The 24,982-nt window shown below is 45.8% G+C and overlaps 1 protein-coding gene and 1 long non-coding RNA gene across 3 annotated transcripts in view; both read left to right on the plus strand.

Moving 5' to 3' along the window:
• The first annotated feature begins 370 nt into the window (after positions 1-370).
• Positions 371-9,687, plus strand: LOC309335838. Its single transcript, XR_014153764.1, has 4 exons — positions 371-451; positions 6,242-6,336; positions 6,599-6,679; positions 9,287-9,687. It is a non-coding gene; the product is annotated as an uncharacterized lncRNA (long non-coding RNA).
• An 11,397-nt stretch (positions 9,688-21,084) lies between these two features.
• DAG1 (dystroglycan 1) overlaps positions 21,085-24,982 on the plus strand; it is a 72,516-nt gene continuing 68,618 nt past the window's right edge. Inside the window, exon 1 of one of the 2 annotated variants that reach the window (XM_081851206.1) lies at positions 21,085-21,240. The gene's annotated coding sequence lies outside the window, so the exon portion shown is untranslated. Of the gene's footprint in view, positions 21,241-21,382; positions 21,683-24,982 lie in introns of those variants that run through there. The other variant, XM_081851207.1, reaches the window with a different exon arrangement.

Consider the following 24,982-nt stretch of genomic DNA (forward strand, 5'->3'; position numbering starts at 1 on the left):
GCAATCTATGTTGTGTGCATGTTTGGCTTACTATGAAGGTAAAAGATCATCAGAACTGTATGCAGAGCATAGAATACTGTTATGCTCACCCCTCTTCTCCATGTGGTGAGAAGTTCCAGGAGGAGTGTGGTACTTGCCCAGGTTCAGTTTGCTTTGGAAGGAAATTACTGGAGACTTATTGATGTTTTGTAATATTTGCATTTACTTACTGATATCTAGTCTGGGCATAGGTGGAGGCACAGTGTAAACCAAAGCTGGCTCCAGGTTTCATATGCTCTAGGGCAAAACTCTTTTTGTGGGCCCTTCTCCCTCTGAAACTACTTTCTCACTGCAGTTGTCTCCTCACCACTACTGTTGTCTCCTTTATTGCCAGGCAGAAAGAGGATCAGCAAGCAGGCTGTGGTATCTATTGCTCTTGAGTTTTTCCTACAAAGCACATTTGGAGATTCAGGTGACTTTATATTCCCATGTCCACCTTGTGGGGCCAAAAGCAGCTGGGATAAAATTTTGATTAGGAAAATGTAGGGCAGGGGGAGTTAAACACCCATTCTACCAATGTGGGGCTTCAATTAAATTAGCAGCACCCCACAGCTACAATTCAAAAAGCAACAGGGGGCAGTATCCAACGCACTCATTCCTTTAGCAGGAAGATTTGTACTTGTGCAACATAACTACCTACCCACCACTGCCCTGTGCACCCCACCCCAAATTTGCTCTGGAGGGCTGGGGGGGGGGGAATACAGAATATATTAATAAATCTTTGTGCTTGCAGAAGGAGGTACCTAGTGCTACAATGGCTACAAGACAGGAGCTCCAGTCACAGCACTGGAGTAGTCAAGAGGGGGCAGGGAGGGGCAGCTGCCCCCAAGCAATAAAAATCAATAAAAAATACATAGCAAACTGAGGCTCTGCCCCCCCCCCCAACAAAAGACCTGCTTCCCCTAACAAAAATCCTCAGCCTAGACTGAGGGAGAGCCACTTGCCCAAAATCTCCAAGTTTGGTATAAAGCTTGAGCAGGGATTCAAAGCACATCCAAACCACAGTGCTCTAGCCACTACATCACATTATATAATTTGTAAAGTATTCCTGGAATAAATTAAGCTGAAGTCACATTGCATTTTGAAGTGTTTTTATCATTTGACAATCTTCCCCTGCTTCAATTAATGTACATTACAACCACTCACAAGTTATTTTCCCCCCCAATTTTAAATGCCTCTCTCCCACTCTAGCTATTGCAGGAGTTGACACTCCCCAACTTGCCTGCTTTGGATAGTGGCCCACATTGCCCTGTGACTAGACACAGACACAATAACAGCACAGTGTGGCTGGTGATAATGTGAAATTTTCCCCCTCCTCTTTCTGCACTCTTCCCATTTCAATAGGATTTTGTTTGCCACCACCCTCTTCCCTCTAGTCTAGAGAAACTGACAAAGTTAGAGAAAAGGTCTTCTTATTTTGACCATCTGTGACTCTCCCTTTGCCAATGTTGTACCATCCAGGACTACGTCTCCCATCAGCCCCAGCCAGCATTGCCAATGGTTAGGGATTCTGAAAGTTCATAGCACCAGGTTGGCAAAGGCTAATGTAGCTTATCAGTGGAACTGGCAAGTTCAAGGGGAAACCTTGTCAATTTAGAGTGCAATCCTATAGATGCAGAACCAAGTTCCCTTGTTTTCCATGGGTATAGGACTGAAGCCATAATATGCCTGTGTCTTTCCTTGAAAAAAGACAGATATGTGAACACTAGTGCTGGTGCACATCAACAACCACTAAGTAGACCTTGCCAATTTCACTGGAGTCCAGCAAGGGCTGATGATGCCACTGATGCTCACAGTCATGCAAAAGGAGGGAGAAGTAGGAAAGAGAGCCATGCCACACATCTATCCTGTCTAGTCATGTTATATGGGATCAATTTCAATCTGTTACCTCCAAGGATGTGGACAGGCTGCTTGGACGAGTGAAACCAACCACCTGTCTTCTTGATCCTTGTCCATCCTGGCTGATAAAAGCAAGCCGAGAAGGGCTGAGTGATTGGCTCCATGGGGTGGTGAATGCTTCCCTCTGTGAGGGAGCCTTCCCAGACCTGCTGAAAGAGGCGGTCATTAAACCGCTTCTTAAAAAAAATCTTTAGACCCGGCCATAATGGCCAACTATCTCCCAGTCTCAAATCATCTATTTTTTAAAAAAATATTTTTTATTAACAGACCAATCAAATCAAATCACATAAATTCCGAATTACGGAGCCAATTTTAATTTTTTTTGGGGGGTACCCATATTTCAAGTTCTGAAAGGGATCCAATCCTCTTGTTGCTGCTGCTTTAAAAGTCCACAAATCTGTCCAAATAATGTTCACACTTCTGTCCAATCCTTTCTTGCTGTTTTCCACATCTCTTCTAGTTGTTTTCATATATTTTTCCTTTCTCTTTGTCTTTGTGGCCTCTGATAGTCTCCATATGCGGGTTGAAACAAATTTGTATTCCTGTGTGGATTTTTCCGTTTGTCCAAGAGTCATATTTCAGACAGCTACCGTATTTCATTACTTCCATAAAGAAAAACATTCTTGCTGTCTACTCGTTAACTTTTCACAGGTCCGTCCCTCTTTCTCAGTCCTCGAGGAGGTTCTACCAGGAATCCAATATGAAAACAAAGCTTCCTCCTCCCGATCATGAATCTTTTGACAGGACCTGTCAAAATGGCGACTCCCTTTTTGGTTAATCACATAAAAGAAAAGAAAAAAAGCCCCCCCCCCCATCCAGTCCCGCTCCGGCATACTGAACCTGGTGTATTTTCTTCATGTTGTATTCCGTTAAATCCAACCCGTCGCTCTCGTTTCACAGAGGTCACTTCAGTTAGCAGTCTTCACTCCCGTTCTTCACTTGAAATATGTGAATTTGCTTCTTTTCCAATTATATATTTCGAGCTGATGCAGCCAGTGTGCTATCAGAGACAGCGTCCGGGAGAGCCGGACCCCACCCAAGGGCTTCGTGCCTAGTGCCCTCACCCCCTTCTTTCGAATCCGGGGGTGAATTATGGACACAGCAGGCAAGGCAGCGTTCCCCATTCCCTTGGGGCAACGAAGGGAGGCTGCATACTCCCATATCAGCCTCTTAATTACCTCGTGTGGGTCGGAGAGATGTTATTGTTGGCCATCTTCCAATGCGCCCCCTGGCGGCCCCCCCTCAAATCATCTATTCTTGGGCAAGGTGATTGAGAGGGTGGTTGCTGAACAACTCCAAGCACGCCTGGAGGATGCGGACCATTTGGATCCCTTCCAATCGGGAATCAGGCCTCATCATGGGACTGAAACTGCCTTGGTCACACTGGTCAATGATCTCCGGCGAGCTAGAGACAAAGGTCAGAGCTGTTTCCTAGTTCTGCTGGATCTTTCAGTGGCCTTTGACACCATCGACCATAACATCCTTCCGGACCGTCTAGAGGGGCTGGGAGCTGGGGGCACTGTTATACAGTGGTTCCGCTCCTTTCTCCTGGGCCATGTCCAGAAAGTGGTGTTGGGGGATGATTGTTCAGACCCCTAGGCTCACTTGTGGGGTGCCTCAGGGTTCCGTCCTCTACCCCATGCTTTTTAATATCTATATGAAGCCGCTGGGAGAGATCATCAGGGGGTTTGGGCTGGGTGTTCATCAGTATGCAGATGACACCCAGCTCTACCTCTCTTTTAAATCAGAACCAGTGAAGGCAGTGAAGGTCCTGTGTGAGTGCCTGGAGGTGGTTGGAGGATGGATGGTGGCTAACAGATTGAGGTTGAATCCTGACAGGACAGAAGTACTGTTTTTGGGGGACAGGGGGCAGGTGGGTGTGGGGGACTCCCTGGTCCTGAATGGGGTAACTGTGCCCCTGAAGGACCAAGTGTGCAGCCTGGGAGTCATTTTGGACTCACAGCTGTCCATGGAGGTGCAGGTTAATTCTGTGTCCAGGGCAGCTATCTACCAACTCCACCTGGTATGCAGGCTGAGACCCTACCTGCCTGCGGACTCTCTTGCCAGAGTGGGGCATGCTCTAGTTATCTCCCGCTTGGACTACTGCAATGTGCTCTACGTGGGGCTACCTTTGAAGGTGACCCGGAAACTGCAATTAATCTAGAATGCGGCAGCTAGACTGGTGACTGGGAGTGGCCGCTGGGACCACATAACACCGGTCCACGTTTCCGAGCACAATTCAAAGTGTTGGTGCTGACCTTTAAAGCCCTAAACGGCTTCGGTCCTGTATACCTGAAGGAGCATCTCCACCCCCATCATTCAGCCCGGACACTGAGATCCAGCGCCGAGGGCCTTTTGGCGGTTCCCTCATTGCAAGAAGTGAGGTTACAGGGAACCAGACAGAGGGCCTTCTCGGTAGTGGCGCCTGCCCTGTGGAATGCCCTCCCTTCAGATGTGAAGGAAATAAGCAGCTATCTTCTCTTTAAAAGACATCTGAAGGCAGCCCTGTTTAGGGAAGTTTTTAATACTTGATGCTGTATTGTTTTTAACACTTGATTGGGAGCCGCCTGGAGTGGCTGGGGAAACTCAGCCAGATGGGCGGGGTATAAATAAATAGATAAATAAATAAATAAATAAATAAATAAACAAACAAACAACAACAACAACAACAACAACAACAACAACAACAACAACAGTGGTACTTCGGGTTACATACGCTTCAGGTTACATATGCTACTGGTTACAGACTTCGCTAACCCAGAAATAGTACCTCGGGTTAAGAACTTTGCTTCAGGATGGGAACAGAAATCGTGCTCCAGCAGCGCGGAGCACCATTAGCTAAAGTGGTGCTTCAGGTTAAGAACGGACCTCCGGAATGAATTAAGTACTTAGTACTTAACCCGGGGTACCACTGTATTGTCAATTTCTTTGGAAAGATGCAGGAAGTTTGAAATGTGATTTGAAACCCACCTTCTTGTATGGCTGTAAATTGATTTAAAAACCTGATACCGGCACATTTAAAAATGTATTTTTGACTTTCATACAGTGCGAGCAAGATTCAAAAGTGCTTTGAACAGCATTTGTGAAATTGCTTTTCGTATTATGGACTTCACTAGGTCTTTGTCCTAAACAAGGGAGCTGTTGCCTGACACATTGTGAGGAAAATGAGCCTTTGTGCGTAGCTTGTGGTGTCGCATGGGTTCTCTACTCTGTGGAGTGCAAATGCAAGATTCTTACACCAGGGACAAAGGTGTGATGGAATAAAAGCATTCTTTCATTGCTCAGACTAAAAGGCTGCTGTATTTGAACTGGAAACATTACTGAGTTGCTGGCAGGTGAGAGAGGATTTGGCCACTAGTTCTCAGCAGGTCTGGGCAAGGTTGGAGAATGCAGTTGCTTATCTCCCCTCACCCATAAACATTCCTTCCTAGTCATTCATCTGTTTGCCAGATAAAGCCCAGCCATTTGAATCACACAGAGAGCAGGAATGGACAAGAATGACAGATGCAGATGATCAGCCCTCCAATTCCATCCTAGATGTCCCACCTGCTGACAAAGCACTGGGAGGTGGGGAAGGTGTTTGTCCTGTTGCTGGGCTGACCCCAGGGAAGGAGAGGCTGATCATTTGCAAGAAATGCAGATAGTATTACTGGGGAATGTGCAAGCCTTTGGGTTTATAAAATCCTTCACTTAAGGTAGCCCAGTAAAAGACAGAAGGCTTCCTACTTTGTCTTCCCCACAATCTCCTTCCCCCTTCCTCTCTGAGGGCTGCTTTGCTTATTGTGATTTTAATTGGTACATGTTTTAGACCTTTGTTGTGTACCTGCTAAAACTGTAGCAATTAAGAGCATACAAAACCCTTGGCAGACTGCCCTGGTATATTTCCTTGGAGTTTAAAAAACTGCTTATGGGCATCAGGTATTACAGCTTTAGATGTAGGTAGCCGTGTTGATCAATGGGTGGGAGGAATACCAAAATCACCATAGAGGAATAAATTTATGAGGGCTAACTAAAATGTCACAAAATTGTAAGCAAGCTGGAGATGGTGTATAAGTGTACATCTTAAAGCTGCAACATGTGAAGTACCCTTCCAAGACATTCTTCAGTTGTCTTCAACACAATCCTCTGTCCAGCACCGTGTTAAGGTTGCAAAATGATAACTATTCTATGCAACACATTAATTTAATGTGTATGAAAATGTCATACTTTGCATGGAATTTCTAGCTATGTAAGATGGAATCCCTGGTTTAGGAACACTTAACCAATCCAAGTCTCCATTGTTTTTGTTTGATCCAACAACCAGCTCATCATTTCAGGAGGTCTCAGCTACACTTAATTCCCATGGACTTAATTCTCAGCCTTTATTCAAGGTTTCTAATGACACAGGAAAATACAGTGGTACCTTGGGATGCGAACGGGATCTGTTCCGGAGCCCTGTTCACATCCTGAATAGAACATAAGAAGCAACTGCGCGTCTGCGCGTGCGTAGGTCGCGTTTCGATGCTTCCGCGCATGCGCATGGCGTCATTTTGACCGTCTGTGCATGCGCGAGTGGCGAAACCCAGAAGTAATGTGCTCCGTTACTTTCAGGTTGCCGTGGAGCGCAACCCAAAAATACTTATCCTGAAGCATATTTATCCCGAGGTATGACTGTACTGAGAAGGACCAGTCTATAGATTGTGCAACTCCAAAAAGCTCAGACACAGTTTGATACCCAGAAAGTTGTCACTCTTTCTGCAAGGTGAGACCTGTTTTACTATTATAATCTTTTAGGTACAAGAAGTATGACACTGAGCACAAAGACACGAGCCCAACTAACAACTTGAAGTGGCTAAAATATTTGGTGTAGTGTTGGGTAACCTAAGAAAGGTCCCAATATATTATAGGGAGCCATTGCAAAGGACCAAACCATGTGTGTGCATATTTGTTAATCCATGCTCTAGCCAGCAGAGGTGGATTTAGGGGAGTGCAACTGGTTTGCCCTCACTGGGCACTGAGCCGAGAGGACACCACAGGGTTTGCTGCAACAATGATGAGCAGCAGAAGGGAAGAGGTGGGGTGGTGGTGGCAAATTTTGGCCTCACACAGGGCACCGCTTAAATTTTAAAGCCCAAAGTCTGCCACTGTACCCAGTTAGACTACAGTGGTACCTCGGGTTACAGACTCTTCAGGTTACAGACTCCACTAACCCTGAAATAGTACTTCAGGTTAAGAACTTTGCTTCAGGATGAGAACAGAAGTTGTGCGGTGGTGGCGTGGCGGCAGCGGGAGGCCCCATTAGCTAAAGTGGTACTTCAGGTTAAGAACAGTTTCAGGTTAAGAAGGGGCCTCCAGAACGAATTAAGTTCTTAACCCGAGGTACCACTGTATTAAGCAGGTGTGGAGGGTATCTATTTTTATTATCGCTAAATGGCCTGAGTTGGGATAGTTCTTACTTTCTTGTTCCATTAGGTTTAATTGGATAGGCTATGACTACTTTTAGATAGATCAGGACCCTTTGATTTCATCAGGTTTTTGCATTAGTGAAAACTATTTTGGGGTAGCTCAGCAAACTAAAACCAAAGTGGCAATAAAAATTACACAGTGCTAGGGATACCTTTGCCCTTAGTCTCCAGTCTGCTGTGCACACAAGTTGTTTCGTTGTAAATCCTGACTCAGCTTAATGGCCTGGGGTTCTTTGAATCACTTCTGAAATGTTCCTGGTTAGAAAGACTCAGGTTGCAGAGGTCACAGAGGTAGATCTGCTCTGCTTTTGTCCTAATCTTAATTTTATATGTCCAATGCCTTGCTTTCAAGAATGGGCAGAAGAAGGTGATAATAAAAATGAGGTCAGTTTTTAAGTGCAGGGTGAAAAGAAGTTTCTCAGGTAGACATTTCAGGGGGATTCTCTGCTAATGGTAACATGTTGTAAGTAACTGAAAGAAGACAGAGAAACCCACTTTATCCCCTTCTCTTCCATGTGGAAGGACCATGGCACAGTGGTACAACATATATAGTATTTTGCTTGCAGGAGGTCCCAGTTTCAGTCTGTGACATCTTCCATTTAGAGGATCCCAGATCTGCAGCTAGTACAGATATCTGCAGGAAGACTTTGGAGGACTGCTGCCTTTCAGAGGAGGCAGTGCTGGTCTAGAAGGGCTGGTGGTTGGATTCAGTATGATGCCCCTTCATACGTTCATACCTGCGTCCTCAGATAAGCTCATGAAGGGCGGAGGACGGCACAGACAATAGGATTCTGCATGAACAGAATTGATAATGGAATGAGATGTGAGTTTGTTTTCCCATCCTTTCAAGTTTGCCTGGTCAGTCATTTCTCTGCTAGAGGTGGGGTTGTATAGCAGAGGCTGTCAGCAACATTCTGCATGTGCAGAAATTGCATAGCCGATTTCCGATACCCCAGCTCAGCTCTGCTCCAGATACTGGAAGCTGAACTCATCCTATAAATATGCACGTATTGCAAAAGCTGAATGTGGCCAGACGTTGTGTTTCACCTCTGTGACCGAAGGCAGCAGGTACTGTGTTTGAAACATTTGGCTCTTTAATGTCACACAGTTGTTCCATTAAGAGGGTGCCTTTGTTTATGCTCTGCCCTCTTTTGTATGGCAGGATGTGGGTGGGTAGTGAGCCAGGCCCGGAGATATCTCTTAATGACTCAGAACAATGACCCTCTGAGTATAAACTGGTCGGGCCAGTCCATGGCTGGGCTGTTGTGTGAGAGTTCAAAGGCCCAATTACATGTTAAAAGGAAATACAACCTGGCTACAAAACTTGTCTCCATGCCTTCCAGGGATAACGGCCAGAGATTCCAACAGTTTTAAAACACAGCATGGCAGTTTAATTCCTGACTCCTCTGGAGTTCAGGCTGGTTAGTCGGGCTTGGAGAGAAAAATAATGTTATGAAATAACTCTAGCAACAGTAACGAGTTGTTCTTAAAAGCTGAGAAATCACAGACTTGGGGATCTACAATAGGGTATTACTCAGAGGGACAGTTGCACACAGTGGCAAGGTTATGTCTACAATGCCGAGATAGGGGTGGGAAATGAAGTGCGGTGGTGTAGTGGTTAAAGTGTTGGACTACAACCTGGGAGACTAGGGTTCAAATCCCCACTCAGCCATGAAGCTCACCGGGTGACCTTGGGCCAATCACTGCTTCTCAGCTTAACCTACCTTACAGGGTTGTTGTAGGGATTAAATGAAGCATAGAAGAACAGTGTACACCACCTTGAGCTTCTTAGAGAAAAAGGTGGGATATAAATGCAATAAATAAATAAGTGACGCAGCCTAGACTTTGGGTACAGAAGTCTGTAAATGCAGATAAGACAACTCTCTACTTCTGCATCTCTGCAGTGCAAACCCACATGCCAGCCATTGACAGGTAAGAGTGGCACATGCAACAATTTGGATTTAATAGTGAAAATGCCAAAGAGGACTGCATTGTCACTGTGGCCTTCTGATAACAGCATCCTGCCCACAGCAACAAAGTTCCAGAGGGGCTGAACAAAAACTTCTAAGACAGCAAGTAATAGACCCTTCCTTGGGTGTTAAATGTTTGCTCACTGAAATCCAGACACCTGAAGATTTGAGTTCCACAGTCAGAAATGTGGCAGAATTTCAAATATAGTTGATGGAGGCAGCTTGAGGTAATATGGGACACAGGTAAACAAGACGGAAAGTATCCCACATACACTTCTTTACAATGAAGATTTCTTCAAACGATCAGATTTCACTGTCAGTCCCATCATTGCATCAATTACACACTCAATAAAGCCACTTCCGGCCTGCCCAGGTTGCGGGCTTCACGCCCACCCCCACGTGAGCGGGGGCTGGTTTCAGCCCCCGCGAGAACAGGGGAATCCCGGCCAGGTCTGCCCTATTTAGGGCCGGCGCAGAGGGGGCTCACCCTCTTTTCGCCGGCTAGCCCTCACGTTTTCCCACCCTCCCTCCTTTTAGGTATGCTTTAGGTAGGTCTTTGACTTTGCTATGGACTTCGGTCTGTCGCCGCAAGGGGCATGGTAGGAATTTTCCCCAATTGGCAATTTGTAGCCTTTTGGTTTTTCGCCTACCTCGTAGCAACTCGTCACAACTTTTAGGCATTGGCGGTAGGCATTGGTAAGAAGGGGTTAAGAGGATGTGTGTGTGGGGAGAAACGCCATCACCTCCCCCCAGTGAGTGAAGGGTGGTCCGTTAAAGGACTCCGGGGGGCGTGGCCCTGTCCGAAGCCTATGGAGGTGTGGGCCAAAGGCACGCCCCAGAGCGGTGACCCGGGGGAGCTCCTAGTCGACGTGCCTTGGCAGGAGACTCCCCCGATAAAGTGTTAACCCTTCCCCGTGTCTCCAGCAAATGGGCTGGAGCCGGATAGTCGATAGGACCAATGCCTAAGCCAATGCCTCTCATTCCTGAATTCAATAAAGTTGTGGCCTAATTCGCCCAATTAACCTTAATTATGGTGCCTCGTGTCTTTATTTATCCTCGTGGGGGGCGGGAACTCGCCACGCAAATAGAGGAGCAAGGATCACTGCTCTTACTAAAATTTGCCTGGCAACAGGAGAGACTGAATCCTCCCCATCCCTCCATTGGCTGAGAAGGTTATAATATCCCTGGTCTGTTCCTCCAGCTGCTGCGCTCCAGGTGACAGCAGTGGCATCCCAGAGGCCGCATGCTGAGTGAAACTTGCCCCCCACCCCAAGCAAGGCGGAGAGCTTAAAAGCTCTTTCCATACCGGAAAAACCTTGCTTGCATTGAACTTGCAGGATTTAAACAAGCAAGCCTTCAACCTTGTAGTTGTATGGTTGAAATTGCGCAAGTTAAAAGTGTGTAAGATGCAATCCTCCTGTACTACGTAGCATTCATGTAGTGCTATCTCTACAGTTCTTACAACAACCTTCTGAGGAGCCCTAGTATCTTTTTCTAAGGAGCTGCAGATGAGTGGCTGAGGTTGAGAGACTGGTGTTTTGCACAACACTTTTAAAAGTGTTTGTGGAGGGATTTGACGAGAAGACTTTCCATGTATATGTTTTTGATCAGATTCTCCAGTGATAGCAATTGTGTAAGACTGACTAAGCTAAACTTTTGGTTTATAGAGCATAGCATCGTGACAGCACAGGAAATCCTGTGATGCGACAGTGGTTCAACTAGCAACGGTACCAAGTGGAAAATAAAATGATAATTGCCTTGATATATGATTATGAGACCATAGTGTGTATTGGCTGACCAGTAAAGTCACACATCCCAGAGATAATGGACACTATCCTACATGAACAAAGTAGAAAAAGAGATAAGCTGACCACAGGATGTCTTGCTAGGACTATGCCACCAGTGCCAGGAACTTGAATAGCACCTGCTGTTCTGATGCATGCTTGTAAAAATTCCCTTTGCTTGTAGTTGGTTTGGGTTTTGAGTAAATGAAATGGGTTCATGCATTTTCAATGGCATTGTGCATGAAAAATTAATATGTATTTGCTTAATACGCACAGTTGAGTTGGACCTATGTTTTTGTCATTGATAACTTCATGTGTTGTTCAAAACATGGGGGTGTGGTTTATAACTTTACATGTGAATGATATGTGGTTCAGAACATGCAATTGAATATGTATTATTACTGTGTGTGCTTATGGAAGCTTCCATATGTAAAGGTATGTTATTTGCAAGGGTGTGCATTGTTGCCTGGTGCATCACTGAAAGCCTTGCTATCTGTGTAGCGTATCAGTGGCCCTGGGGGCCTAAGTGATGTGCAGTGTCCTCAATTTCATGGTAGGTTACTGCCAGGAAAGCTAGGAGAAATCAGATAGTGGAGAAGGAGAACTTTCCTTCAGTATGAGCTCTTCCTTCGCTGTCGCCTTTCAGAAACACTGAGAAGCAGTGGGACACATCATAAAACAGGAAGGGGCACTGTTCTGAGGTTTCCACAGTGATTGGTCATCATTAGGTGGTGGACTCTCCACTGGAGGTTTTTAAGCAGAGGTTGGATGGCTGTCTGCCAGGGATGCTTTAGTTGACATTCCTGCTTTGCAGGGGGTTGGACTAGATGGCCCTCAGGGTCCCTTCCAACTCTACAAGCTAGTGATTCTAGAGTGTTCCCATCTGCCCACCAGCTGTTCTGAATGGCAGCAGAGGAGAAGAAAACCTCTGCTCTTCAGATCAGCTAAAGGTAGAGGGTGCAGAATTTGTTGACAACCTAGAAAGAGATCAACAGGAAGAGAGGGAGAGCTGTGATTAAGGAGGCATGATCACCTGACAAAGTGAAAAGGCCCCACTGATGTTGTGGCTTTGCTTTTGTAATTATTTTCACTGCCACAGTCGCACCACAGAAATATGTGGAATGGGTCAGGGTGTGTGTGTGTGTGTGAGAGAGAGAGAGAGAGAGAGAGAGAGAGAGAGAGAGGGAGGGAGGGAGGGAGGGAGGGAGGGAGGGAGGGAGAGAGAGAGAGAAGGCCTGGGAATTCTAATAGCAATTTGGAAAACTGGTATGTGTTCCTATGACCATTTCAAAGCAACCTATGCATTCAAATGGCCATTATCAGTCATTCAAAGGTATGTTTTTTTTAAAAAAATATTTCAATGTAGGCATATGAGTGAAGTGGAGGTTCATTGTTCTGTTTCTATATATCTTTTCTGAATATAGCAACTCTGACTTATGCTGCCTGTTTGCTGCCCACACACTACTCTCCATGACCGCATGACAGAGGAGTCCAAAGGTCAAGGCTGATTTTAACCATTTACAGCCAAATGTCACTGGCTGCATCAGTACACAGCTCCTGGGTTAAAACCACCTTAAATTGGTAAAGAGCATTTGGGCTATAAGAGGCCTCTGTCCCTCACCTTCTCAGCCATACAGTCATTGACAGTGACTTGTGCTGTGTGAGGAGTTTCCTGGGTTTTTCTTGGGATAAGGATTTAATTGGTGCTTGTAACAGAAAATCATGGCAGTTGAGGAGAAGCTGTGGTAAATAATTCTACACTGTATTTCCTTGTGATTTTCACACCTTTAACTTCAGCTGTGTGATATAATATTCACTGTCAGCAGAGTAGGAGGTTACCAGGAGTACATGAAAGACTTCCTGAAAGAGCCTTCATATATCACTTTCCCAACAATTTGTGTTAACATACACTTTAAATTCACATTTCCAACCAGATTCCTACCATACTTTAATTAAAAACTACACGAGGTACAGCAGCAGTTATAGTTTATAGACACTTACAAAGTAAACAGCACAACTATGGAACTACAAGTAAAATTGGAAAGACAGAAAAATTCTTGCTATCTAGAGAACACACTAAGTAAATCTTTTTCTCCACTCAGAAGTAGTGACTCGGGAGAGAATCGGTTGGTTGGAGTTAGAGAGCAAACCTTAATTTATGGACAGGTCAGCTCTAGTAGGCTGAGCCTTGGAATTTGTGCAGAATAAGCATGCACAGAGTGCACTTCCTCCATCAAACAACTGCAGCCTGTCACAGTTAGGATTAAAGAGCAAGGATTTCAGGGCAGATGGCGTCTCATTTTTTTAGAGGACTGGGAATAAATTATATATGTTAATTGGCTTGTTAATAGCAGTATATATTTACTATCTATGTCTGTTTCTTGTGAATGATTCCCTGCCCCACTAAAGGTGTTTGTTCAGTCAGTATTGCTGAGATGATTGGCAATAACTTAATCTGCTACTGTAAAATGTGTGCCTATGTAAACATATGTTTAAATTCTAATTATCTCTGACTGTAATTTTTGCATCCTATTGCCATTCAACTCTCACCTTACAATTTTCTCCTTCCTTACATGCCAAATAAGATTTCACTTCAGGCATCTGATGTAGTAGGCTTGAATCCACAAAGGTTTATGGCGTAATATACTTGTTAATCTTTAAAGTGCCAAAATACTTTTTCTTTCTTTCTTAAAATTGCCTGATGCCTCTTTTGGGGCTGCAGCTAAAATGACCTAAAAGAAGTGAAAGGAACCTCAACCCACCCCCCATTCCTCACACTTCAGAGGCAAGGCAACCCTTCTATTGATCCCATCTCTTGCCTCCCTCCCCCAGCAACCAGGGGGAATTCCCTCAGCAACAGACAACACTTTCCGGCCACTCCTTTCCTCAGATCTAACACCCTCCTGCTGGATGCTGTTCCCGCCTTGAGTTCTCCACCCACCCACCCACTTTCTGTGCATTCCTTCAGTCTCTTGAGATGGGGGTGTGGAACAGTCCTCAGTGGCCCCCAATCTCCCACACATAATAAGGGCTGCAATCTCCACACCCACACTAGGTCTGCTGTGCTAAGACAGGATTTTTGTGTCCTCCAAAGTGACCACAGATTGCTCAAGAAAGGAAGGAGAGAGGCAATGAGTCGAGCTCAGCAACATTTGATCCTCCATCTTTCACAAAAACTTGAACTTTATCACTTTGTGATAAAACTATGGGGCCTGCCCAGTAAGGAAGTTTCTAACAAAGGCGCAGGGGAGAGGGTGAAAACTGAACTCTATAGCTATAGTCCAGGGATTACTAATCTTTTTGGTCAGCAGGTGCATTTGGAATTTTAAGGAAGTGCCACTGATGCCAAACAAGAAATGGCTTCTGTTGGGATATGGCACAGGCTGAGCCAATGCAATCAGGAACTGGGCAGAAAGAATACAGCCCCTTACAGTAGATTTTTGAGGGGCAGCATAGGAGCTACTGGAAAGTACACTGGAACTCACAGGTGCTGCATTAGTGATCCATCACCAGTGTAGACTGATAAGCAATAGTTGGAGGAACAGACCAGTGATGTCATAATCATATTGGCTAAATCAGAGGGTATTTTCATTCTTTCTCTGGGATTACAGTTGTAAAGTACTTTGATGGAAACTATTGCAGATAGCATCCCCACCCCACCCCACAATGGTATTGACTGAATAATTTTTGACACTCTGAAATTTCGAGAGGGGGAAATTCTCATTCCTGTTACTACATAATGCTGATTCTGATTTTCAGTGGGAAATTCAGTTTTCCAGAATTCATATCTCTGGGTAGTTACATGTGTAATTGTTTAGTTCAACCATAAGATTGGGTTGAAAGGGAATTCAGTTAAAAAACGAATATTTTTGTTTTTTGTTTTCCAGCTTTCCTTTGCCAAGTGTAAAAAATAAGAAAATAGACATATGATCAAAGTGAAATTGAGATTCTTGACTGCTTTGCCTCCAGAGTTGAGTAAACCTGCAAAGTTGCGTGACAGTTTTTCACCTACTGGGCCCATTAGAAGTCTGATTTTCCCAACTTCTTTAGTGTGAGGATAAGAGTGAGACTGCAAGTCAAGCTGAGGAGGCCTTTTAAGCAAGTATGTGGAGCCTTGACTCTCCATGCTTCCATGGGCAGTTAAATAACCCCTCCCTTAGTGACTCAGGGCAAAAGCACCCAAGCCCTTTCCCTTCAAAGTGCAGCTGCAATGGCCAGAGCATAGTTGGAGCTTACACTGAGGGTGCAGCCCTCTCATTCATAATCCCTCCTGCTCACAGCATAGTTCCTTCTCATCCACCCCTGCTGGCAGTCCTGTATGCTGCTGCCCTACAGTTTGGCACGTCTCACACACAAGGAAACAGAGCTGTAAGATGAGCTAAGTCCAATTCCAGGGACTGGGATTTTGGTGCCACTGAGTCAGTCGAGAGGCGTGCAGTAGACCTGTAGAGAGAAGAGAGCAGCTAAAAATACCCTAGAGCCAACAACACACAAGGAGACGTGCAGAAAACACAGCAAGACAAGGGCAGGGAAAGACGCTGCCATTCGGTCAGCTCAACTTCAGCTGTTTCCACCAGAAACCAATCCTGGTTTGCTGCTCCAATACAGCGGCCTACTATTTTGCCCCTCTGCCAAAGCCAAATGCGTATAATCCCCTGCCTCACAACCACAATTACAGGCTGGCTTTCTGACTATGGTGTGGCCATTCTGCCCAGCGCATGTACCTAGGTGGAAAGCCAGGGCTAGCTCTGACATCAGGGAGAGAGAGGAATCTGCCTTAGGCAGCTCATTTTGGGGTATTAGGAAAAGGCAGAAAGTAGTTATTTATTTAATTTTGATATCCAGTGATTACTTACTGCTAAGTAGACAAGAGGATTTTGTCAGATTTTCTGTCTCAGCTTCAAAATATCTTGACTAGCCCTGGGTACTGTATGCACCTTGCTGGTGTTGCTATGTGCTGCTAAACTTCAAGAAGCAAAATGTCCTGGGTCTGCCCTGCCATCATTACCAGACACAAACATATGCCTTACATGGAGAGACCTGGTCTGAACAAAGACATTGGATTCTTACCTCATTATACATGACAAAGCCATTTGCACCTTCTCACCCCTTGCTTTTTCCTGTAAGACCTATTGCAGTCATTAAGAGTCATCAACAGGCTCATCACAGCTATCTGCCAATCACCCAATCCCACCACCCTTCTGAGTAATACCCCTCCCCACCTTCTCACTATATAGAAGGGTCTGGTGACTTCTGTTTCAGTGTATCTGAAGAAGTGTGCATGCACACGAAAGCTCATACCAAGAACTAACTTAGTTGGTCTTTAAGGTGCTACTGGAAGGAATTTTTTTATTTTGTTTTGACTATGGCAGACCAACACGGCTACCTATCTGTAACTGGAAATATGCCTTATAGATTACACTTTGCCCTTTTCAGTCATTGCTGCCTGATACCCACCAGCTCAATGTATGCTTTGCTGCCAAGCCACTTGTTACAATGTTGTGGTATCTCACAATACTAAGCTTTTATTTGTTTTAAAAATGTTTTTAAAAGAAGAGGATAATATTCAAAATCTAATTTACAGATTTTTGCTGTATCTAAATAGAAATAGATCTCATTCACCATTGTGAGGAACACTGACTGTGACCAAGTGACCTGTTTGCCTGTTCAGTTTGCTATCCAGGTGCTAAGTGTTGCTGGGTAACTTCAAGCCCCCTCCTGCTCCTTTTGCCTGCTTAGGGTTCTGTATACCTTTAAACTGGATATGGACTGGTAGCACTTCAATTAGAACTCTTTCAAATAGAAGTCTATTTTCTATAAAGCAGGACATGTGACTACTCTAATGTTTCAGTTACAGATAGGTAGCCGTGTTGGTCTGCCATAGTCAAAACAAAACAAATTCCTTCCAGTAGCACCTTAAAGACCAACTAAGTCAGTTCTTGGTATGAGCTTTCGTGTGCATGCACACTTCTTCAGATCTGAAGAAGTGTGCATGCACACGAAAGCTCATACCAAGAACTGACTTAGTTGGTCTTTAAGGTGCTACTGGAAGGAAGAAGTGTGCATGCACACGAAAGCTCATACCAAGAACTGACTTAGTTGGTCTTTAAGGTGCTACTGGAAGGAATTTGTTTTGTTTTTACTCTAATGTTTGTTTGAGAACCATCTTATGAAGCTCTGAGACATAGGCTATCTTTTAAAGGAGGAAAAATTTGGTGGTGGCGGAGGAAATCAATGATTGCCTATGCCAGGCAGATGTAGATAGTCAGGCATCATGAGTCTCAATCCTTGGTTTCTGGAAATTGGGGACCAGATCACTATATCACCACCCTGATAACTGCAAAGCCTTTAACCAAAACTTACTGACTGTTCTGCTGTGTCAGGAAAAAGCAAGCAGCCTATAAGCTTCAATAGCACACCGCTCTTCCTTGTACAGCTTAAACTTTTCAGTCTGAGCACTTTGGTGTGAGACCTTGATCTGGGACATTATACCGAGTATACCAGACTTCTCTGACCCACCTCCCTTGATCCCTCAGGGTCTGTTCCACAGCCCCTTGGTCTCCCTCTGTATTGCAAAACTGGCTTGGACCACTTCTTTGACTCCTGTTCTGAATTCCCAGTCCCAGACTTTGGATCATCCAATACTCTAGTCTAGAGCCTATGTTCACATAGATATGCTCCCAGTCAATATGGAAGGTTCTAGGCCAACACCTGACCCTGAAGAAATCAAGGCTGCTTCAGCTCTTGAGTACTTGTGGTTCCTAACAAACTTACTGCTCCCACCCCCCTTTTCCGTTCTACTCAGCTGGGTGCAGCCTGGGAAAGCAGGGAGTGTTTGCTCAGCTGCTGGCTGAGGAGGAGCGATGATCTCTGTGGGGAAATAATAAGGCACTGTAGAAACAGGTGGCTGCGAGACACTGTCCCTACTCCATGTGTGACAGCACTGAAGGTCTTAACCCGTTGTGAGGGATGCCGACTTTTTTCCTGGGAGCACTTTGCTATTTACACCAGCATGACTGGAAGTATCTGGGCCCACTGCAGGTGAAGGCAGCTTTGTTCATCGCTGCTTATCTATTTTGGGAAAAGGTACATTTCTGTGGGTAGTATCCAAATTCTACTCAGAGAAGACCCATGGAAATCAATGGATGTGACTAACTTAGGTTCATTACTTTTAATAGGTCTACTCTCAGTATAACTTAGTTGGTGACAACCCTGATTTCTTACTCAACTGTTCAAAGGCAGATGAACTGTGCCACTTCACCCATCCTCCTGCATCTCTACTTATCCTTCTAGAGCAAGATTATTGTTATTGTGCCGGCAACAATGGCTACTACAGGCAGCACCATCCCTTTTTCCGTTGGTGTGAGAAACGGTACCACAGATAACTTAGCCAGCCAGTTCCCCCAGTTATAGAGATCTAGGCAGTGTACTCTTAGATCTTGCTCTCAGGAGGAGTGTGGGCAGGGAAATAAACTGCTGGGGTCCTTTATTTACAGCAATGTCAGTTAGGCTTTCTTACTCCTGCTGCAATGGGATTGGCCTCAAAATGGCAAGTTTAATGCCTGGAAAATCCCAGAGTCAGCACTGAGAAAGGGCAAATCCAAGCATACTGCATTCCTCAGGCCGTGGGCCGGAGGTAGCAAGAGTCGGGCCTGTGCCTGCATGTAAAGTAGAGGACAATGGCAGCATTGACTAGGGGGCATCTCAAGAATGTGCTTAAGATCCTCATGTTGCACCCACATAGATAAACATACTCTGCAGTGCCTATAGACCCCTAGCGCTCTGGCTCCTGGGCATCTTGACCTTCCACCCACTTTATTTGCTCCGGGGGCTCCTGCCAGCCCCCAGTCCCATTCACTTCTCCCCACCCCACTTTCCTTGTGAAGGTCATCTCAGCTTCTGCGCTCCAGGATCCTTCAACTTCTTTCCTCACCAGTTTGTGGATTATATCGCCCTAGTGGCAACACACTCTGACCAACTCTGTGAACTAAGATGTTCATGGTTGTGCAGGGAGGCGAAACTGGTGTGCCAGTCAAAGTATCACTTCATATATAGAATTGTCATGTTGTTGTTGCAAACTGGGAGGGGTAGCCCAACTGGGAGGGGGAGCCAATGCCACTGAAGACAGAGTCAAGATTCAAGATGACCTTAACAGATTGGAGAACTGGGTTAAAACTAACAAAATGAATTTCAATAGGGACAAATATAAGGTTCTAGACTTAGGCAGGAAGAACCAGCCATACAAATGTAAGGTGAAAGACACCTGACTTACCAGCAGTAAATGTGAAAAGGGTCTATGGGTCTTAGACCACAAATTTAACATGAGTAAACAGTGTGATGCAGCAACAAAAAAGCTCATGCTACTCTAGGCTACATCAACAAAAGGTCATAGTTTTGCTCTATTTTGCCTTGGTCCGACCACACCTGGAGTACTGTGTCCACTTCTGGGCAACACAATTTAAGAAGGATATTTACAAGCAGAAATATGTGCGGAGAAGGGCAACCGAGATGGTCAAGGGCCTGGAAACCAAGCCTAATGAGGAACAGTTGAGGGAGTTGGGTATGCCTGGTAAAGAGGAGACTGAGAGGGGATGTGATAGCAATCTTGTGAGCCTTCATAATAGGTTGCATTATCTAAATCAGTGGTGCCTTGAATGATAGTCAGGGGTGCTACGGGCAACACTGGCTTCTGTCCTTCTTCCCTTCCCTACCTTCCTCTGATGCCCTCTCACGTCCCTGCCTCCCAAAGGCTTGCACAACTGTTTGTTACAGCAGCCCTTGCCAGTGGCGTAGCGTGGGTTGTCAGCACCCGGGGCAAGGCAAGTAATTTGCGCCCCCTAACCCGTGGATTTGCACCCCCCTAACCCGTGGATTTGCCCTAACCCCAGATGTTGCGCCCGGTGCGGCCGGCCCCCCCTGCACCCCCCACGCTACGCCACTGGCCCTTGCTACAAACTCTCCAGGGAAATGGTGCCTCTGCTGCTGGCCAGGGAGTGCTTCCCAGGGCCCTGTGGGGCAATGTAAGGAGGCATCTCTTTTGGGGGCAGGTGGCACAGCTCAGAGACCGGGGCGGCAGCTGTGGCTGCCTGGAGAACTCCCAAGGAAAGGGGAGAAGAGGAGGCTGAGGGAACCCTCCACAAGGGAGGGTTCAAAAAGGGGTGAGGGGCTGCCCGCTCTGCAGGCAAGGGGTGACGTAATTGGGCTCCTGAGCCCCACAGGGGTGCCACAGAAAGAAGGTAGTTGGTCAAGGGAGCGGTGGACCCAAAAAGGATGACAACCTGTGATCTAAATCAATGCTTAAGTCACTGTATTTCAGCACTCTTAATATAGACAGCATTCATATTTTATGGATTGCTTTTCCACTGCATTTGTTCTGAGCTTGTATTTCACTAAAGTGCTTTGGTTGCTGATGAACGTATTTCTGAGAGCGCGCAGAGTGCATTCCTCTCGCGAATAATCACAGCTGGCAACCTCCGATCTAGAGCTAAGAGTCATATCTTCTAAACAGATAAGACCTCAGTATCGCTTATTTGACAAAACAAGTGATAGATGGCGGGTTTCGAATTTTAGGGATGGAGAATCACGCTCTTCACTCTTTCTCAGTCTTTGTCCCCAAGAAGAAAGGAGAAGCGGTGGGCGGAGTTTGCAGGTGGGGCAAGGCGCGCTGCCTTCGCTTTTCCCCTCCCACAAGAATTTTTAGGACAGGCCAATCGGGAAACGAAGAACCGGAATTCTATCCACCTCTGCCCAATAATAAGTCTGGCGGTGGGCGTGGTCTCGGTCCCTTGATGGGGGGCGTGATATATAGAGCCCTGAGGGTGTGGCCAGGGGAGCGTGCGCCCGTTTCTGTACGCCGAGGAGGGGCGTGGTTTCCTTCGGCGAGAGGGCGTGTCCTGCGGTTGGGGGTGGGTGGGGGGAGGCAGGCACTCCGGGCGCGCGCGAGGCGGAGCCCGGCGGGTTGGGTCGGGGCTGTCGCGAGCCAAACGGGCAGAGTCTGGCGAGCTGCGCTGCGCTGCGGCTCGGCCCGCGGAAAGGTTTCGCTGATTGGTTGCGGCGCGCTCGTGCCGGCGGTTGCTAGGCTCCTGTGCGCCGCCCCTCCCCCAGGTACGTGTCGCGGCGCCGTCGCGCTTGCTCGGTCGCCTCCTCTGTCGGTCACTGTGCCGGCGGCGAGTCCCGGGAGGGAGCGGCCTCCTCGCTGGGGCTTCTCAGGGGCGGGCGGGCGGGCGGGAGCGCGCCGCGGTAGGTGAGCCCTGGCGCCAGGGAAGCTCCGTGGGGGCGACGGCGGCGGCAGCGGCAGCCAGCACCGGCGCGGGGCCCTCGCAGGCCCGGGATTCGGGAGCCCCCGAGGCCTCTCCAAGAAGCTCTGGCTGCAGCTGGATCTCCTGGCGGATTTCAAACTCTCACCTCTCCTCCGCTGATCCCTCCGCGCTCGCTCGCTCTCCCTGCGCCCCGAATCTCCTCCACTCTCGGGCTTCCTCCTCCCCACGAGGAGCATCTCACCTTGGGCCTGGGCCACGGTCTTCCCTTCCCGGAGGGGCGTCTGATGGTAAGGCGGGGGGGGGGGCGCAGATCGGGCACCCACCAGAATGCAGGTGGACGTGCGATACTGGCTGAGCAGGTGCAATTGGCGCTGGGAGCACTGCTCTGCTCTCCCCGTGTGTGTGTGTGTGTGTGTGTGTGTGTTGAGCATTGAGGTGCGCCGCAGGCAGGGTCGGCGATACTGGGTTGCGATTGAAGGGTCTCTGGATTGCTAGGCGGTAGGAACGAGTGGCCTTGGGGTACCATGATGTTTTGTTGAGACTGGGAAACTGGGCCATCTATAACGGGTAGGGAAATCTTTGAGGTCCTGCTAGAAGATTGCTGCCGTGCCTTTGCCATTTTGGGAGTGTTGCAGGCCCCCTTTCATTAAAAAAAACTCTGCAGTTGCCTGCCATGTTGAGGAATGAGTTCTCTGGTAGTTAGTGTTGGACTAGCAAGCTGCTGTAAGGCCTAAGCTAAGTGTTCTCTGTTTCAGGAGCTCCCTTTTTATAATACTGCCATGCTGAATCTCAGAAAGATCTAGCTATATGGTTCAACATTATATCTGCAATCTAATGTAGCAATGCTAATTTCTAAGGCCCTCAATCTGCACCCACAGTTCCCTGATTGAGAAGAAAGTGGTAGCTGATAGAATTACTTGATGCTAACTATAGTAGTAATAGCAATGCCACTCAATGCTTCAGATCTGTGTTCCACATACAATCTCTGTAATCCTTGTAAGGTTGCTACCTAATTCTGTGCTGTTATTGTGGGCTGGACTATTTGGCCAATATCTACAGCTGGAAGTGCTAGAAACTTTATAACTGCTAAGTAGGAGCCATTGCTTCTCTGTAGGTACATGTTTATATGCTGGGACTGCTTTAGAGTCTGTATCCTGGAGAGCTAGGCCTGCAGGAATCATTGATACTGAACATGTTAAGTGCAAGTTGGTTTTTTTAAAAAATCAATTTATTCACCAGAGGTACTATTGACTTGTAAAGCGATGCCTTGGAACCATTATTCTTGTTGTAGGTAATGCGGTCATGATACCAGTAATTGCTGGCTGTTCCACCACATGCAGAATGAGCACTGCATTCCAAAAGCTTAATCCAGTACAGGCATCTAGTACAACTTATAAAAAAGCTCAGTATATTTAGAAGCAACGTGTAAGGGCGTGTTAAAACAGCAGCTTTCCTGGTCTGGTGTTGTAGTGCACATTTGGAAATGCAATAGTGAGGCTAGAAAAGGCAGTATAGTATACAGTACATTTTTCTTACATCACTCAGTACATTTCCCAGTAATTTATGCTGGCTGTGTCCATGGTTAGGGGACCAGTGTGCACTGAAGTACCCTCTGTATAATCACTGCAGGGATTGGATGTGCTGAATTGTATATTTGATCTTCTAAATAGGGCACACCCACTTGATGTTAAGATGTTTAATGGATTGGAGTCCTGGGGAAATAACTGATTTAAATTTCACTGAAAACACTTTAGAAAACTAAGCTACTATACATGTAGTTCTTTCTAAAATGCTTCTTCAGGTAGCTTGATCAACTATTCTAAAGCAAATTCACTGAAGGTGAGGTAGGGAGGTTCCTTAGAAGAGATAGCTGTGCCATTCATCTAGCAAAAAAATAAAAATAAATGTTGGTAGTCTGCATATTTGCTAGCAAAATAATTTTTGTCCTGTATGACTTGAGAAAGTAGTATGACCAAAATGAAGCTTGTTTTTACCCTAACGAAACTTCAATTTTTTTTGAGAGTGTGGAAATTGCTCCATCTTTAACATGCTTTGTGTTTTTACATGTGATGCATTAGATCTATAAAACTAGGTATTAGCCCTTTGAGAGAGAGCAGCATGACTTTCTGCTGTTGTGCTCTCTCCCACTAATATTTCACAGTGGAAAGTTACATTGTAAACAACTTCCATACCAATTTATATGTCACTTGCTGATTATCAGATAGATAAAGTCGTGTACCATGTTTCTAAGATATTCGGGTCCTTGAATACATTTCTGATAACTAAGTATTTGATACAAGAACAGATATGGAAGCTTGACACTCTCTGGACTAACTAGAAATTTATTATTAGCTGGTAAACTGAAGATATGCTAGGACATGTGATGTTTCCTGAAGGGATGTTTCCTGAAGGGATGTTTCCTTAAAGTGAAGTATATATTCAGTGCTATTAAAAAATAGAAAGGAGCAATTCTATAAAAGCTCAATTCTAAATGACAACTTCCATAGGGGGAAGCCTCAGCAGTCTGTTGTAGTAAAACCGATAGTGTTGTGGCACCTTAAAGAGTAATGGATTTATTAGGACATAAGCTTTCATGGATGTTAATCTTTTTGCAGTCAGAGCGGGTGCCTTCTAGTTTGTCACTGCTGGCTGAAAAGTAATGACTTTCCTACCCTTGTGTCCTACAGACTGGAGGCTGATAAGCATTTAGGGGAAGTTTAATGTGTGGAAGTGGGTTCCTCTCTTCTGAAGAAAAGTGGCCCCTGTATAGTATCAACCGGGGGGGGGGGGACCTTTTGACAAAAATGCCCATTATCTACACACCACTTTATGCTAATTTGCTAATTGTTTTAACTGTGTGGAGGTACAGTACTGTGCTGCAAACATGCAATGATAAATTAATTAGTTTGGACTCCTAGGCTCCTTTATTTATCCACTAACAGTAAAGGCTTTCTGTTGCAACTCTGCACAATCTTCTGTTCTGAGTGTATGTCTTGCAGTTGGATTCCACTGGAGGTGGGCAATTCTTTGCTGTCTCTGCTTAGTTTTCAGTAGAGCATTCAGTTTCTCCCCAGTTCAGAGATGCAGCTGAATTACCTGCCTTGAGAGGAGGTGCTTGTTGTATCCACTCAGGATGAATAGCCTAAATATTAGTTCAGACAGAAGCAAAGTCAGGTAATACCATTTCACAAGGCATAAGATATCTCAAGTTCTAATTCTGAAAAATGCATCCTTCTCTACCCATCTTGAAGTTTGTGCTACTGTGCTACTTTAGACTGATGGCAATCAGCATAGCTCTTGTGACCGCTGAAAATGAGTTTTTTGAGTTAGTATGCCTATTTCATGCGAAACATTGAATGAAAACAGCTGAAGTGTGTTGAGAACATGGTTCTGAAACTCTAGATCATTTTGGAGTAATGAAATTTGAAACAGGACAGCACTTATAGGTGACTTTCCTGGCTGTTATTTATGCTGGGATGTTAGCTTTGGACCCATTCACATACACCTAGATGTTTCCATTTGATCAGTTTTCCATTTTTCTTACATGTGCTTCCTGCAGTTGTTCTTTTGTCTAAACAGTGTGCTGG

This window comes from Podarcis erhardii (genome assembly GCF_964252035.2).
Source record: "Podarcis erhardii genome assembly, chromosome: 2".
Lineage (NCBI taxonomy): Eukaryota > Metazoa > Chordata > Lepidosauria > Squamata > Lacertidae > Podarcis > Podarcis erhardii.